This window comes from Podarcis cretensis (assembly GCF_951804945.1).
Source record: "Podarcis cretensis genome assembly, chromosome: 8".
Lineage (NCBI taxonomy): Eukaryota > Metazoa > Chordata > Lepidosauria > Squamata > Lacertidae > Podarcis > Podarcis cretensis.
This window is the reverse complement of record NC_137177.1, coordinates 39148903-39167699: the sequence shown is the minus strand read 5'-3', so window position 1 is coordinate 39167699 and position 18797 is coordinate 39148903. Positions and strand designations below refer to the sequence as shown.

At 46.1% G+C, this 18797-nt stretch overlaps 1 protein-coding gene across 1 annotated transcript in view; it reads right to left on the bottom strand.

Annotated features, from left to right (window-relative positions):
* Positions 1-17572, bottom strand: part of CHST8 (carbohydrate sulfotransferase 8) — a 240305-nt gene extending 222733 nt beyond the window's left edge. The window contains exon 1 of the mRNA XM_079988450.1: positions 16762-17572. The gene's annotated coding sequence lies outside the window, so the exon portion shown is untranslated. The remainder of the gene's footprint in view (positions 1-16761) is intronic.
* Positions 17573-18797: the final 1225 nt, after the last annotated feature.

Sequence of the window (18797 nt, the reverse complement as noted above, 5' to 3'; positions counted from 1 at the left end):
ACTAGGCCTGAGATAACAATTTCAAATGAAGTGTTGTGAAAGGTGTAGTGCAGTTATCAATTTGGCATATTTAATGGCCCTTTTGGCTATAAACTTTGTCAGAAAACTGGCTGGTTCATATCATTTTGACACAAGCTTGGCTTGAGGTACCCATCCAGGGCATCAAATTATCACTGATCTGAAAAATGGCGCTGAAAGGTTTGTTAAATCTGCCAAGTTCTCAGATCAATCCAGGGCTTTTCTTTTTATATACATGTAGACAAGCCTCCCAGACAGTTTTTCCTTGGGACTTGCCAGAAATCCAATCAGATGTGTTAATTTCTCGAAAAGTGGTGGGAAGGAGGAGCCGGGCAGAGGGAGAGTGAAGTGCAGCCCATCCCAGCAGGAATAATAATAATAATAATAATAATAATAATAATAATAATAATAATAATGTATGTATACCCCGCCTGTCTGGCTTGGTTTCCCCAGCCACTCTGGGTGGCTTCCAACAAAATATTAAAATACAGTAGTGATGGTCCATCATTTCTGGAGCTTAAAGCTCTTGCTCAGATTCCAATACTTGTACAGAAAGCTGGGACACATCTCCAAGAAATTGCTCTAGTCTAATGGAAAATCCTTATTTTCCTTTTTGTACAACCTTCAAAAATACTCCCCCCTCCCCTGAGTAGCTTTCAATATCAATAAAATGGAATTTGTAATAAATGTGTGTAATAATATGTGTACCATAATATGATACCAACTTCCTGAAGAATAGCATGGAGGCAGAGGACCCAATTCCTACTGGGGAACATAGGAAGCTGCCTCCTACTGAGTCAGACTCTTGGTCCATCTAGCTCAGAACTGTCTCTACACTAAACCGGCAGCAGCTCTCCAGGGTTTCAGACAGGAGTTTTCCAGCTCTACCTGGAGACACCAGGGATTGAACCTGGGACCTTCTGCATGCAAAACATGCTCTACCACTGAGCTATGGTCTTTCCCAACACGGAATGATGGCAGGAAGCCTTCTCACCCTGATGCTTCTCTTCCTCCCTTCCACTGACTTCCACCATCAACTGATGGGGGTGCGGTTTATATGTGCCTTTAACCCCAACTACTATTTGGGCTTTCACATCTTCAGCACGGCTGTGCTGCCCGGCGGCTAGTGGGAACTGTAGCCCAAAACAACTGGAGGGAGCAGGTTGGGAATTGCTGCCCTAAAGTGCATAGCCAGAGTTATCTTTGCCCCAGGAGGCAAATCCTGCAGCAGACCCACAGTACAAACTTACACATTCCCTCTCAATGGGCTCCCCTTGCCCAAAGCTTTGCTGATGCTGGAAAAATCAGCTTGACTGGAATATACTTCTCTGTGTATGTGTCTCTGCTCATCCGAAGGCAGACAGAAATGCCAGTTCCTCCCGGTGACTAATGCTTGCACATTTATTATTCCACTCAATTAGAACAGCACTAATCACTTGGTGGTGTTTCATCCCTTAACGCCTGTTCGGCAGGAGGTGTGAAATCCTCTGTTTGGGCCATGACTAATCCACAGAATCTGCCATCTTGAGCCTTGGTTTGCCTGATGCCCGCTTTGAACAGTGTCGTGTCACTAGCTGAACAGGACAGAAAAGGGGAACGCGCCCTTTGTTCCTTGCAGGATGGAGGAGGCGCAGGGCCGTCCTATCCGTGAAGCAGGAGACACGCGAGGTTGCTGAGAAGCCTGTAGACAATCCTGCAGGGCTCTCGTGATCTTATGGGGCTCTTGCAAGAACTCACTGTAATCAAGAAGCTTCAGCTGTGTGACTCCAGTAAGCAAGGCTTTGGTGGGGACACAAGAGGGGCTGTTGACGTACAGCATGCGATATGTGGTGGCAGATTAATAACAATAATAAAAATAAATTTTATTTATACCTCGCCCTCCCCGGCCAAGGGGCTAACACCAAATATATAATACATTAAAAACACAAAATCAAACAATTGATTAAAACACAGCTCAAAATCACAGTAAAATCAAAATAAAATTAAGTGGCCAACCCACAAATCACAGCTGTGAAGGTAGGAATATTAAATATTTGCAGACCCGGTCACCTGTGCTGGTCCCATATGGGCCGATAGAAAGGGCCACTTACATACAGGGTCTCATGGAAAGAAGGGGGTCAGACTGGGCCTGGACCAAAGGCCTGGTGGAACAGCTCCATCTTGCAGGTCCTGCGGACAGATGTCAAATCCTGCAGGGCCCTGGTCTCTTGTGACAGAGCATGCCACCAGGCCGGTGCCAGGTTCCCATTTCACCTCAGGTGGTGAAACAGGACAAGGCACCCCTTTGTATGTTTTGGAGAAGGGGCGTAGCTCTGTGGTATAGCATCTGATATTGTAGGGTTGGAAAAGGCTCAGAGAAGAGCAATGAAAATGATTGATGGATGGGGAGCGGGGAGCAACTCGCCCATGAAGAAATGCTGCAGCATTTGGGACCTTTCGGTTTAGAGAAAAGGTAAAAGGTGGTGTAAGTTTCTAAGATTGTGCATAGCATGGAGAAAACAGATAGAGAGAAGTTTTTCTCCTTCTCTCATAATGCTAGAATTTGGGAACTATCCAATGAGGCTGAATGCTGAAAGATTCAGGTCAGAGAAAAGGAAGTCCAGGGGTTTGCCCTGCCGGACTTAAGATTGTATTATGAATCGGCAGCTTTCTGCTGGTTAAAAGACTGGCTACTTCTTGAAAGTGCAGACATTCTAGACTTGGAAGGATTTGATAATAATTTCGGTTGGCATGCATATATTTGGTATGACAAGGTTAAAGTGTATAAGGGTTTTAAAAATCATATCGTTAGGAAAGCACTATACAATGTTTGGATTCGGTACAAAGACTTACTGGAAAATAAAACTCCCAGGTGGCTTTCACCAATGGAGGCTAAGGAGGTAAAGAAACTTAATATGAGAACTAACTGGCCAAAATATTCTGAAATTTTAGAACAAGAAGGTGGTGAATTTAAATTACAAAGTTTTGAGAAAATAAAGTCCAAGGTAAGGGATTGGCTCCATTACTTTCAAATAAGGGAGGCCTACAAACAAGACAGGAAAATCGGTTTCCAGGTGGAGAAATCGAAATTAGAAACAGAATTGTTAGAACCCAATACTAAGAATTTATCAAGAATGTATAACTTGCTGTTGAAGTGGAATACAATAGATGAGACAGTGAAGCCAGCTATGATTAGATGGGCACAGGACATAGGTCATGACATTATGTTTGCTGACTGGGAGCAGTTATGGACCACAGGTATTAAATTTACGGCATGCAATGCCTTAAGAGAAAACATTATGAAAATGATTTATAGGTGGTACATGACCCCAGTCAAGCTTGCGAAGATTTATCATTTGCCCAATAACAAATGTTGGAAATGTAAAGTGACTGAAGGTACCTTCTTCCACCTTTGGTGGACCTGCCCAAAGATTAAGGCCTTCTGGGAAATGATTTATAATGAGATTAAGAAAGTACTTAAATGCACCTTTCATAAGAAACCAGAGGCATTTCTCTTGGGTATGGTTGGCCAGCTGGTGCCGAGGAAGGATAAAAATTTCTTTTTGTACGCTACTACGGCAGCAAGGATTCTTCTAGCAAAGTATTGGAAGACACAAGAGCTACCCACGCTGGAGGAATGGCAGGCGAAAGTGATCGACTTTATGGGACTGGCAGAAATGACCGGCAGAATCCGCGACCAAGAGAAAGAGACTGTGGAAGAAGATTGGAAGAAGTTTAAAATATATCTTAAGAGCTACTATAAAATTGAGGAGTGCTAAAATGCTAAGGGAGAGGAAGACGTAGAATTACAGCGGTAAATTTTGTTTGATTCAGGGTGAAATTGAAAAGGAGAATGAATTTATATTTAATTGGCTAAAATGGGTTGTTGAATAATTGCTAAGAATAAAAGGATGCAAAAAGGGGAAGGTATGGGGAAGTCCGAGAAAAGAGGCTTATGGAAATAAGGTTAAGAAATTATGATTTTTTTTGTGTGTGTGTTTATTTTAATGTTGTTTTTGTTGTGTTTGTTAAAAATTGGAAAATTAATAAAAAAAATTATTAAAAAGAAAGAAAGAAAGAAAAGGAAGTCCTTCTTCATGCAGTGCTGAGTTAGACTTCTTGTGCTGGGCTTTGCTCTTGTACATTCATTAGAACCAGAGATAGACAAATAATCATAAATCTGTTCCATCCCATTTCCACATTAATCTTTGGTTTTTGGTGGTTGTTGTTTTTTTTAAAAAAAAAAAAAATCCTGGAGGACAACATACTGAATGGCAATGTTGGCCATCCCTGAGATGATGACATGTACGGCGATCCTGCAATGAGTGTTTCGTTGGGTGAAACAACACGCGGGATCCCTCCCAGCTTTACGATGGTTTAAAAATGAGGCGCAGACCCAAGTGCCTTGTGCTGCGTTTCTCTTTGTAGATCCTCTTCCTAGCTTCCCTCTTTGGCGTCTCCCCCTCTTTCCTGCCCTGGTTTTTCTTCACGTTTCATTCTCCTCCACAGCTAATTTAATCTTGACATTTCTGGAGCTCAAGGAAATAAATAAGATGCAGCTCACATTTCGAATTGACTGAGGATAGTTGGGTGAATCCCGCGCTGTAATTACACCCAGTGACACTCCTAAAAGAAAATGTTTTGGGGGAAGTGGGGAAGTGGCTCTTGAGATCTTCCCATCACACTCTCAGAAGGTTTGAAGGCAGGGAAGATGTTTTTTTAACATTTTGGGGGCTGCCAAAACCACCCCCTCTCTTTTAAAATGATTTTTCCACCGCCTTGTAAAAATGTTTATCCGTTCCTTTGCTTTTCTCTCACTTGCTCTGTTGCTCACTCTCAGTTGCCTTCACTTGTCCTCAATGACATCATCACACAGCCAAATCTGATTGGATATATAGCATTGTGATGCCACCCCATTTACTGTGTGGTCTCTGACTGGTTAGGATCACACCTATGATCACCAAAGGCAAGCCTACACAAGGTGAATCAGAGGGTCATCCCACTGAGCTTAATGGGGCTTCCTCCCAGGCAAATGTGCAAAGGAAACCAGAAAAAAGGATAGAGGAGCAGCCAGGGGTGAAATCACACCAAAGTATCATCAGCAGCAAGGACAAACAATGGAGCTTAATGGGATTAAAGGAAAGTCAATATTCACATAGTGTTCACTGGAGGAAATGTCTTTTGATGTCTTATATTCCATGTTAAGAGCAAATGGGTTGTAGTTCAATGGAAGAGCACCCACTTTGCATGCAAAAGGTTCCAAGTTCAATCCCCAGTAGGGCTGGAACAGTCTCCCTGCTTGAAATTCTGGAGAGATGCCTCCAGCCAGGATAGACAAGACCAAACTAGAGGGACCCCAATGCTCTGACGCAGTATAAAACTGTCAGGAGTTCAGCCTACACTCGAGTAGGACCCTGGCAGAGACACATGCCCAACTGGCATGTTCCCTCCCTCCTGGTTGATCGTTCGGGAGCTTCAAAAGCTTTCTTCAGCCCAAACATCACAGCGACCGAGGCCAACCAACACCGGCACACTTAGGGATCCACAGAGTTTGCACAGTTGCGTAACAAACCTCAGCAACTCAGCATTTTGGCTAATCTACTTTTATTTACATATAAACACACACGGAGCACTGCAACATGGCTCCCTCTTTCTCTAGCATCAGACAGCAAAGAGAAAAGAAAAAAGGACAATAGTCCCCACTTCACGGAACACAGTAACACAAACATCCTGTCTTCATCACTTCCCACTCTGGAGTCAAAACATATCACGTCGTGTGAAAGACAAAAATCCCATGACTGCAATAATAGATCAGGAATTCTAACAAAAGCACCTTCCCATGTTCTTTATTCAGACCCATGAGGCCTAGAATCTTACATATTTTTAGTTTGAAAGACTGCAGCCCAGGAACAGAGCACCAGCTTTGTGTGTAGAATAAGGTTATCAGACGTCCGTCCCCAGATTTACAAATCAGTCCCCTGACAAAATCCATCTGTTTAGTAGGAAGTTGAAAAGTTTCCCTGGATTCGTTGAAATAAATCCGGTAACCTTAGTGTAGAAGGTCTCAGGTTCCATTTACAGCACCTCCATGTAGGGCTGGGCATATCTCCATCAGCAATCCTGGGCAGCCTTTTCCAGTCAGTGTGTTAACACTAGAACTCGTGGACATCCAGTGAAGCTGAACGTTGGAAGATTCGGGACAGACAGAAGAAAGGACTTCTTTATGTAGCACATAGGTAGACTGTAGAACTCAGTGATGGCCAACCACTTGGGTGGCTTCAAAAGCAGATTGGACAAATTCATGGAGGAGAATAAGGCTACCGATGGCTACTAGCCGTGATGGTCATGCTCTGCCTCCACAGTAGAATGCAGTAGGGCTTCTGAATAACTGTTGCTGGAGACCAGAAGAGGAGAGAATGCTTGCAGGCTTCCCACAGGCATCTGGCTGGCCACTGGGAGAGCAGGATGTTGGAATAGATGCACCATTGGCCTAGCCCTTCAGGGCTTTCCTTATCTTCTTACGCTATGTAAGACCAATGTTCTGCCTGGATACCAGGCAGTTTTCTATGTCAACCTCATTCAAACGACTGATTACGACCTTAAAGCAAAAACTAAAGACTGTCTCATGGGGGTACCCTTGCACCCAGGTAATCAACAAATTGTGGTGGGATTCAGCAGCTTCAGGCCTGGCCAGATTAGCCTTCCCTGCACAAAAGACAGTTCTAAGGCCGAGCCAGCTTATTACATGCTGTTTTCTCACCAGATAGCTATGAAGGTGTTTTTTTTTACAGAGCCTTCCTGCTTACGACCAAGGCAAGCATAAAAAGCAGGCTAGCCATTGATTTGTGGGTGTTAATTGTGAGATGGAAAAGGCTGGCTGTGTCTTCACCTCTTGACAAAGAAAACCCCAGGTCAGTCTTTCGAAGCTGATTTCCAGCAATGCTCTGATGTTCTTTACGGAGCAGCTTCTCGGGATTCTTAAAGGAGTTGCATAAGGCTTTAGACACTGTGCCGCTCCTGTTTAGGTATATTCTGATGATATGGGTTGAACAGTGACGCATTCTGGCAAATGTGGGGCTACAACAACAGAGCACCCCTGGATCTCCTCTTCCTCCCTCTATGGACTCTAGCCTTCCACAACTTGGGTCACATCTGCACCATGCACTTAAAGCACTATAATTCCACTTGAACAGTCATCACTTTCTCAAAAACTGTAGCTTGTTCAAGATGCTGGGAGTTATTAGGGGACCCTCTATTCTCTTCACAGAGTTGCAATTCCCAGATTTCTCTTGGAAGAGGGAATGATTATTAAACCACTCTGGAAATTGTTTGTTAAACCACCCTGAGACCAAGATGATCAAGAGTCTGGAAACTAAGCTTAATGAGGAACAGTTGAGGGAGGTGGGTATGTTTAGCTCACAGAAGAGAAGACTGAGAAGTGATATGCCAGCCATCTTCACATTTCTAAAGGGCTGTCACATGGAAGAAGGAGCAAGCTTGTTTTCTGCTTCTGCGAAAGAATAGGACCCGGACAAAGGGATTCAAAATACAAGAAAGGAGATTCTGACTGAATATTAGGCAGAGCTTTTAGAGGGTAAGAACTGTTCAACAGTGGAATGGACTACTTCGGAAGGTGGTGGACTCTCCTTTGCTGGAGATTTTTTAATCAAAAGTTGTCAGGGATTCTTTAGCTGTGATTCCTGAATCGCACAGGGTTGAACTTGATGGCCCCTGGAGTCCCTTTGAACTCTTTAATCCTATTATTATTTCTTGGATAAACAGCTGGCCACCTTGTAAGTTGTTTTCAATATTTGCTTTGAGGACAGCAGAGGCAGGATTCAACCCTCATGACCTCATAGTAAAGGTAAAGGGACCCCTGACCATTAGGTCCAGTCGTGACCGATTCTGGGGTTGTGGCGGTCATCTCACTTTACTGGCCGAAGGAGCCGGCATACAACTTCCAGGTCATGTGGCCAGCATGACTAAGCCGCTTCTGGTGAACCAGAGCAGCACACAGAAACGCCATTTACCTTCCCGCCGGAGTGGTACCTATTTATCTACTTCGAACTGCTAGGTTGGCAGGAGCAGGGACCGAGCAACGGGAGCTCACCCCGCCGCGGAGATTCGAACCACTGACCTTCTGATCAGCAAGTCCTAGGCTCTGTGGTTTAACCCACAGCGCCACCCGCGTCCCTATCATGCCCTCATATTGGGATCCTAATGTGTGACGATTATTGGTTTGTATTTGTTTCCATTTTTTATTATGTGTTTTTATTATTATCATCTTGTAATTTTATGTCATGAACTGCCCTGAGATCTATGGGTATATGGTGGTATACATATAACAACAACAACAACAACAACTTCCACCACTTTCCAAAGGCCAAGGAACTCGCCCCTCCTTGCTCCCACAAGAAGACAAAATCAGAATTCACCATTTCACTTTATGGCCCTGGCAATGTATAAATAAATCATCCATACGAGCTGATTGATGCCCACCCGTAAATAATTAAGCTTCGACCTTATGTTATGGTGCTGTCTAAATTCTTTCAGAGCTTGTGGGAACTAAGGCGTACTAAATTTTCACATGTCGGAGAGACAAGACAAAGGACGGGCTGCCAATATTCATTTATACATACATTGTAATAAGTTTGATTTTACTTAGCTTATTGGATTACTATTGATTAGGCATCTCTGCATAAGGCACCCAGGAAGGTTAATTGTTCCAAGCATTCCTCAGCTCGCTTTCTTTCTTGAAACAGCTGTTAAATCTTGTGTTTGGTTTCTAGGCCTCAAACGTTTACTGTATGTATTCTGCTTTGAATAATTACCTAATTTTCTTTTTTTTAAAGCACTTTGCTAGGAAAGAGAGACCCAGTCTGTCTCACGCTCACAGTGACATTCTCCTCTCCTGGGTGAGGTAGCAGGTGTCAGCCAAAGTTTAATTTGGAAACCCATGAATTCCAAAGAGCTTATTCTCCAGCACAGAGAGCTTTTCAAGGCCTTCTCCTGGAATAAAGAGCAAATCCCACAGACATGAAGGGAATTGATGAGAAGGTGGTTGTCGAACAAAATGAGATCCTTTCATCAAATGGCAGCGCCACCAATAAATAACAAGGATTTGGCCAGGACTGTTCTAATTTAGGAGAGCTTTGCTTAGGTCAGTGATTCCCCCGGCTGCGTGCTAGCGAGTGCATACTCTAGCGTGGCATGAGAGAATGGCCGGTGTGCCATGAGAAATCAAGAGATTAAATAATTAAATGGTCCCGCGAGCCCAGAGCACCACACGCACACCCGAACTGGCACACTGCCTCTTTGAACAAAGACCCAATTCTGGCCTGGATTCCTTCCAGCCAGCCTTCTCCCAGGGCAGGCAGCCCTGCTAAAATCTTTGTGGATGTATCATTCAGTTGGCCCTGTTGCAAAGACCCGGCTGATTGAGTACCTGCCCTTAGCATACCTTCCAACATTTCTCCTATGAAAATAGGAATGTCCTATCCATTAATAATAATAATAATAATAATAATAATACCCCACCCATTTGACTTGGTTGCCCCAGTCAGATGGGTGGGGTATTCCAGCATATATAGAAACATATTAACAAATTAAACATTAAAAAACCTCCCTATACAGGGCTGCCTTCAGAAGGCTTGGGGGTCAGAGAACTCCATTTCCACTAACATATCTCTAATAAAAATAGAGATGTATTACCATACCATCCAATATTTCCCTGATGAAAATAGGGACATCCTAAGGAAAAGTGGGTCATTCCGGGATCAAATCAGAAACTGGATTCTGTAAATCCGGGACTGTCCCTGGAAAATAGGGACACTTGTAGGGTCTGCCTTAGAGGAGGCTGCCCACTGTGTCTGACTGAATCACAGCTAACAATTAAAGCAAAGCCTTGGCCCTGCAACAATGGGCTCCTCCCCACCCCCATTTTTTTTATTATTCAAAGCAGGTAGGAAAGCTTTGCCTTGGCTCTCAGAAGTTCGGTAAACTGTTAAACAAAAATTTACTGTGCATCTAGTCAATAGCCTGTTTCACCCCGAAACAGGAAGTCAGTACGACTCTATTGTTTCAGAGCAAACTAAAAAGAGAAAGTGTATCCAAAAGCCCCTGAAATCCCACCCACCCCATAATGCAGGGTTCCATACTGAGGCACCACCTTCTTAATAGAATTGGGGGTGGGGGAGTGTGCAATGCCATGTGATGTCATTATGTCATGCGTATGACATCATGCGATGCCCTCACGTGTGTACAATGCTGCGAGGAGGCAGGGGCAGACCCTGAATATTGAGGGGGCTCAGCCCCCTCAAAAAACACATTGCCTCACATTGCCCCTGGGAACTGCCTCACCATTTTCCATATTTATAATTGTTCAAAAGTAATTAAACTCCAGATTAAAACAATATAAAAGCATATTTATTAAGATACAAATAATAAAAAGAGCACAGCACTATTAAAAGTCCTTTGCTAGACCTGTGTTACTTATACCTGCCGTTTAAATAAGGTATCCTATTGGGGCATGCCTTTAAGGTGGCATTAAAGGAAAGCAGAGAGAAGCCTCTGTATGGCAACCCTCTGACCCCATCTGGCTCTTTCAGTAGTACACTTTAAAAGTAGCCATGTAGCGGATGGGAGGAACAGAGTGTGGAATGCCATGGGATGTAGAATGGCAGTTGGGAAAGGAAAATAGAATTTGGGGCAAGGGAAAGAGTGGCTGGATGCAAGTGCCTTGTAGGAGGGGGGTTGCACTGCAACATCCCATTGCAGATCCCACTCATGACTTCCCTGATAATCCAAATGCCACACATTTCAAACTAATCCATCGCCACCATCTATCACAATACAAAGAAGAGGAGTTCTATCCAAAGATGCAACAGAACAGGAAAAGCCAACCAGGGCTAGCCCAGGACGTTTTGCCACTTGAGGTGAAACAGAAAATAACACCCACCCCTCCCCACCGCATACATCTCCTCTGGCTGAGGTGGCTGGAAGTGGCCTGAGGAAGGCCTGGTTTGCTGAAAGTGGTGAGGGAGAAAAAAAGGAAGCCAGAGAAGAACAGGTGATAGTGGCCAGAAGAGGAAGAGGCGGCAACAGCAGCAAAGGCAAGAGGCGGCAAGCGGCACAGTCTTCTGCTGTTCCTCTCAGCTGTCCCCAGCCTGAGGTAGCTACCTCACCAAGCCTCATGGGTGTAGCCAAAGAGCCTCCTCCATCTAGTGGCATAGGAGGGGGGGGGTGCAGTGGATGCAGGCTGCCCCAGGTGTCATTACTGAGGGAGGTGACAAAATGGCAAAAATATGTGTGTGTGTTTTATTTGAAAATGGACTCAGGACACTTTTTTTGAAAAAATAACTCCTGCAACCCCCGCACCCCCCTTCCTATGCCACTGGTAGCTAGGTGACGCGGGGGGCATTAGGCACCACACCACAGGGCCTGCAGCATGCCTGAGCCCTGCATCTCTCCTGAGGGGGAGGCGGTGGGCGGACTACCTGCAAGCTCCACGCTGCTTTTTCCAGCAGTGCGGGGCTTGAGTCTGACCACCACCTCAGCTGCCCTACAGCTGAGGGGGAGGCTGTGGAGAGGCTCCATGCAGCCTTGGCTCGCCCCGACCCCATGGGCAGCTTGCCCCGTGATGCACACGCCACACCATGCACCCGAGCGGCTAGCTACGCTGCTGGCTCCACCTCCTGACACTACTGAACTACAGCTCCCATCATCCTCCCTGACAATGGGCTGTGCTGGTTGTACTCTGACAACATATGCAGAGGGCTACATTGGTTGTCCCTGCTAGAGAAAAAGAGTACAGTGGTACCTCAGGTTACAAGATGCTTCAGGTTACAGACTCTGCTTACCCAGAAATATTACCTCAGGTTAAGAACTTTGCTTCAGGATGAGAACAGAAATTGCGTGGAGGCGGTGCGGCGGCAGCGGGAGGCCCCATTAGCTAAAGTGGTGTATCAGGTTAAGAACAATTTCAGGTTAAGAAAGGACCTCCAGAACGAATTAAGTTCTTAACCCAAGGTACCATTGTTGTATTTTTTTTTACATATAGAACTTGACAGTGTTTGAGTGAAGATGTTTTTAGGATGAAAGAAAGGAAATGTCTGAGACAGAGCCACATTATTTGAACCACACTGGGCTTTCTAACAAATAAATACCGTATTTTTTGCACCATAACACTCACTGTTTTCCTCCTAAAAAGTAAGGGGAAATGTCTGTGCGTATTATGAAGGGAATGCCTAGGGGTGGCATGCCTACGGATTTTATATTTTGCACCATCCTTTGGACACAACTGCTCTTGTTTTTGATGCTGGATCAGTGCAGCGCTCTCATCTCAGGTTGCAACAAAGCTATGCATCTGCTCTATTATCTGTGTCATGCACAAGCACTGTTCACGCTGGATAAAAGACAGGAGAGATGTCAAATGTACATAGTAGAATTAATTGGCATGACAAAATGAACAAACGAGACATAAATGCGAGAGGCCCATGTAAACATGCAACTAGGGAGATTAGATGAGACAGAATCCACATGACTCAGGCTAGGAAGCTCTTAGGAGATGTTCAACTAACCCTAAGTATCAATTACAGAATCTCTCCACCAAGACACTTGAGGAACAAGCGCCATCCTAGTTTTTTGATTATCTGCTCAGTTTGCCCACTATCCATCTGCATCCCTGGATATCTCTAGGGAGAAAAACATCATGTTGATGAAATCAGAACACCCTGATAGTAAACGATTGGATTTTTTTCTTTAATGAAATACAACAATATTTTTTATTCAGAACTGTGTGTGTGTACCTTGACTCATGGAAATGAGTCAAAGCAAGTTACAGATACAATAGAAATGCTAAAACCAATTACAATAAGCACGATCAATAAAAGCCTCTAAAAACCCCACAGATCTAAAAAACAAAACTGATGTAACTTCATGCATCAGATGCAAGCGGGCTCTGGTGTGCAAAGGGTAACACTGCAGTAATGCTCCCTTTTATGAGGCGAGCCTTTTCCATACACTTGAGCTGCCCCTCTGCATATTGAACATAGAGCTGAGGCAGGCTTCCCTGAGGGGTAGACAGACATGTCCATTAGGGCATCTCATTTTCTGTCTTCAGTTCAGTTTGCCCTATTTCTGCATCTATTTGTTATATTCGTTTTAAGCCTTCATAAAAATTCACCAGCATTTTAGGATTTGTCCGTTTTGATTCTTTCCATTTTTCATTCTTTCCCCCAATCTTAAATTCAGTTCTCCACATTTTGCAGCAGTTTGCAATTAAATCATCATCATCTCATGAAGATTCGTCAGGATTTAAGTGTGGGTTTTTCCTAATATAAACAGACAGGTGTATGTAATTTTGTCTAATGCACACATTTTTGCAGTGATTTCTTCCCGTAATCCATTGCCCATTATACGTTATTTTTTCACTAATTCATGCATTTTTGTGCATACTTTTCACTACAATACACATTTTGGGGGGCTGAAGAACTGCATTGTGAAGTTCAGAGGAGTGTGAGTTTCAAAGGATGGCTGCATCTTGCATTTATTATTTCTGGAAGAATGAATGAAGTAGGACTCTAACTGTTTGCCCATCCTTGCCTTACATGTGGTCACCAAACAAACAGAAGAGCACCCCAAATAAAAGCGCTCAGGTTCCACTCACAAGAAATGCTGTGGTTAGGGCCAGCCTAGCCATCTTTTAGGGTGAAGGCTGCAATGGGTGAGGGCATGGTGAGATAGCTGAAGGCAAGGACAGGAGTCTGAATGATGCAGCAAGACTGTTTAAGTATGGGCTTTATGGGATGCGGGGGGGGGGGGGGGGATATTTCAGCTATACTCCAAGCTGCTAAATTTATTGGACCAACAATGCTTGTTGCACCAACACCATGCCCTAACTTGTCAGTCTATCACAGCCTTCCTCAACCTGGTGTCTTCCAGCTGTTTTGGACTGAACGCCAGTGTGGCATAATGGTTAGAGTGTCAGATTAGGACCCAGGAGACTAGGGGTTGAACCCCCACTCAGCCATGAAGCTCACTGGGTGACTTTGGGCTAGTCACTCACTCTCAGCCTAACCTACCTCACAAGGGTTGTTGTGGGGATTAAGTGGGGAGGGCAAGAATTGTGTGTGCCGCCTTGAGTTCCTGGGAGGAAAAGGAGGGATATAGAAATAAATAAATACATTGCAACTCTCATCCACTTCAGCAGCACACCCGGGCTGGACGCCCTGTACCTTTCATAAATGTACCCAGATCATATAAAAAGAATCTTACACTACTTTGTTCTCAAAAGAGACGATTTATGTGCTTTGAGCTTCCAGTGGTGAGATACATTCCTGAAATCAACCTGCTAAACTCTCCTCTAGTTAGCCAGTGGAAATCCAGCTCCTTATGAAATGCACACAAAAAAATTTTTGGAATGCGGAGGCATCAAAAGGAGGGAACACCATAACCCTTTCCCCACCTCATCTCTTTTCCAAGTCTATATGCAGACCAAGCACATTGTTTGCACCCAAAGCAGAGAGGTGGGGAAAGGGTTTGAGCAACCCTTTCCCCAACACTTTGCTCTAAATTGCCCCATCCTAAAGCAACTTCTCTTGGAGGGAAAAAGGGAAGAAAGGTCAGCTGGGATTCAGGGACACGTATTTGCAAATAATGTGTATTGATTTAGGCCCATATTTTTTATGGGGGGAAATCTACCTATAGGATAGGAGAGGATGCAGTGTGCAGATACACATTCAAAGAAGAAACTTTAAAAGGAAGGATAAAGTCAGGTGAGTCTACCCCCCCCCCCAAGTTCTCCCATGCCAGCCCTATGGAAATGAGTGAAAGCTATGCAAGAGCACTGTGCCCATCTCTCATTCATTTCACTGGGTTTGGTGGAGAAACAGCACCCATCCAGTTGTGCCCTGACCCCTTAAAAGTTCTGACATACCCCTTTTGCAAAAAGCATCTTACAGGAACCCATATATTTTGAATCCTTGCATTGATGCACGCTGTGAATTTCAAAAGGCTGACAGTTGCAATGGAATGTCTTATTCGGAATGGTTACAGGCTAGGAATGAAAAGCTCAGCCATGTGCAGGGATACAGCTGCCTTTACTTCTAAGTAAATGCAGCTAGGATCCAGCTGTTAGCTAGCAGGTCCTATATATGCAAAGTAGCCAAGAGGCTGAGGGATGAATCGGGAAGAGCGCATGCTTCAAATCTTTGCTCTCCATCAAGAATTCACTAGTTCAATTTTCCTCAACTTCCAGATGCCTGGAACTGCAACTTCCAGTGAACAGGACAATGCTGCCTGGGGGCTGATGGGAGTTGTGGTTTCAAACATCTGGAGAGCACCAACTTGGGAAGAGACTACAATGGGACAAGCCATCCTCATCTGCAGCATGGGGCTAATGACACTGACCTACCTAACAGGATTGTTGTAAGGATGACAAGATCACAGTCACTGTACATTCTAAAGTGCAATACATAAATGCCATTACTTTGTCACATTTTTATTGTTCCTAAAAAACTTTTGCCCCCATCTTTTCAACCCTTTCCACCACGAAGCAAAATAGTTACCTGTAATTATTATACAGGTGCCAAGTATCCTGATGATTGGACATAAGCACTTTTGAAGAAACCCTCCAAAATCTGTGTACTGGGGAGCATCAGAGTGCATTGCGTCCTCCGTTTGGGCGGTGGCCTATGAGAAAACACTCCGGAATGGGAGACTTCCCCTCAGATCCTGGATAGGGATATTCATCCAAGGCCTGGATAATAATATTTCCTGGAGACATCAAGGAACATCCCCATTTTACAGATTTTCGGGTTGCCGAACACCAGCTCCTCCACAACCACAGACTTGGGCACACGGCAGGCATGGATCGGACCCTTCTGAGCTAGAGGCTCGATACATCTCGAGATAAAGTGATCACCAACATTTATGGTCGCAAAGTCCCTGAGCATGCGTAGATGGCACTCTGACCTTCCCAGCTCCCGTTGCAAACTTTCTTTTCAAACAAATTCCTTGCCCCGTCTAGCTCCTTTCAACGCTTGGTGCAACCTGCCCTCACCCCGCACAGAACTTACGACAGAAATGCATGTGGGAAACACACACCTCCCGGCCCGGAGACACCCCCCGCCCCGGGCACACACACAAACAAGCAAGGCGCCCAAGCGCAAAAAAACGCCTTGCGCGCACTTCGCGCGGTTCTGCCTTCCAGCAAAAAAAAGTTGCGCGAGGGAGCCGCGGGGCAGCCCTGGAAGCACAAGCGTTAGCTGCAGAAACTTATCCCCGCCCGCCCCGCCCCGAGCCAAGAAGCCCCTGAGGGCAGGGAAGAAATGAGAAGAGGGAGAGGGTAAAGAAGAATCAAGCCGTTGGACTCGTACAGAGTTGCTCCCCCCACACCAAATCCCGGCGTCAGGTGGCGCGACTCGCTCCTAAGCATGAGTCCCGTTACCTCTTCTTTCCCGGCTGGATCTTACGTGTGGTTTACGCGGGAGTAAAACCCACGGGGCTCTTAACGCAACCTGCTGAATTCAAAAGGGCTTGCTCCCAAGTAAGTGGGTACCGGCTCGCAGCCTTATCATGAGAGAGAGAGAGAGAGAGAGAGAGAAGTATACCTCTTATAGGCAGAGGATCAGGCTTGCGCGTCTGCCTGCCCGCCCGACTGCGCGCTTCCCGGAACCAAGCTGCACGACACTCCGCGGTACTTGCCCCGAAGTCCGCGTGCGCCTCCATGCACCCAAAGCCCCGCGACCCGGACCTGCCACTGACCTGAGCTGTGCGCCTCCGCTGTTCGCGCAAGCCCCGCGCTCAACCGCGCATCTCCGGCGAGCGCCCGGACGTCTTCGCGGAGCGGCAGCAACAACCTGGTCTGGCTCCGTCGGGCAGCGCGTTGCTTTCCCTCCTCCTCCTCCTCCTTGCCCGGCCTCCGGGTGCTCGGCGAGTGGGGAAACTCCGCGGGAGACCCGGGCGCGCATGGAACGGAGCGGAGCCCAAGCTGGGTTGGGCTGCCCGCCGACCCTCCCTTCCTCGGCGCCGCCGCCGCCTCCTTTGCGCCCGCCCCGTCTCCTCCTCCTCCTGCTGCTCTTGCTCCTTCTCCGCGGCTCCCGGCGAAGTGATGCTCCCCCCCCCCCCGCCTGCAGGGCAGAACCGAGGCGAGGCTTCCTCCTCCCCTCTCTCCTCTCCTCTTCGTCTCCGCCATAGCAACATGGTAGGAAAGCTGCCAAACCCGCCCCCCCCCGCACCCAGAGGGAGGGAGGGGAAAGATAGGGCTGACGCTGAGACCCACCTCCCCGCAAAAAATTGCAAGCCCCTGCTTTTGGGATGCGGCTCGGTGTCCTCCGGGGCCCAGGATGGTTAAGATGGTGCAGCACCGCGCCTGGAAAGCGACTTCCTTGCCTGCCTTCTTCATGCAAATCTGACGAAGGCAAGTCTGCACTCCCCACCCCGCTGCCCGACCGCCACCGCGCCCCTCCGAGGAGCAGGTGCGGAGAAATCCGCCGCGCAACGCGCCCCTCCGACGAACAGGGCACGCGGGGCAGCAGGCTTGTTCCCTGCGGGGAGAACCTCGGACAGCGCCCTGCTTGGGGGCGGGGAGCGGCGGGGAGAGATAGACGCAACATTTCCCCTCCTCTTCTAAAGTTTTGCACACACAAGAAGACGCTTGCACACACACTAGGTCTTGCTCAACCCAAAGTTGCCAAGAACTTAACTAGATGTTAGAAAGGGGCGTTAATTCCGGTGAGGGGGGCTGGGAGAAGTTAATATGCAGGCAAAGTTTGTCCTCTGAGTCCGTGTGACTCTATAAAGAGGCTTCATCTAGGCAGGTGCAAAGGAAACATCTGCCTGTATCCAGAAAGAGAGAGGGATTAACATACGGAGTGATGTGCAGATTCTATCTGTACATCTACATTTCAGTGTTTAGAGTGAAGCATCACACTCTCCAACGCACTGGCTACAGCAGGATCTAATGAATTTTGATCAAAAGAGGGAGGCTTGCTTATTACAAAAAAGATATTAACAGGGCTTGAACTGTTTTTATGTATTATGTGCCAGGGAGATTAACTTTGATCAAAGCAGGGTGGTTGTTTATTAAGAAAAAATACATTTAAAATGTGTGTGTGTGTGTGTGTGTGTGTGTACTGTAGTGTAGTGTAGTCCCCACCCCCATCTCCCCTGGGACACAGTATATAAGAAACTACTGAATTATTAATTCCCCATAGAGGAAATTAATTTTGATGGGAGGTGGTATCATTTGTATGTTGCTGGTTTTGTTTGTGTTCTGTTCTTTAAAAAATAAAAATCTGTAGCCTTGCTTGCCTGGCTCACCACTCAGTTTCCGAATAAAATAACCCAGAATGCATTGATGGAAGAAACATTTTAAAATCCCAAGGAAGGCAATCCCAGGTGGATTTGCAGTTTGTTTCTGGTTACCTGGGCAGAAAAATATGTCTTTGCTGGGAGCAGAAAAACCTCAGCAAATGGGCTGTGCTTTATTCCAGACATAACTCTCCTCGCAGTACCACCTCCCAGTTTAACGGTTAACTAAATTTTGATTTATTGTTATGAAACCAAATAAGGCCGGATCTGTCCCTCGAGGGGGGGGGGCCTGTTGGTGAGTAAGAGCCCAAAGGGCGGAGGCAAGACTAGCTGCCTTGAAAAGAAACGGCAAAGGCAGCAGAAACAAAAGGAAGAGGCCAGATTTGTGGGGCTGAGAGAGAGATGGAAGGAGGCAAGTTGGAGGAAGCAAATTGAGAACGGGCAGCTCCTGTTGACAGACTTTCTTCTCCCTTTTACAGAAAAGCAAC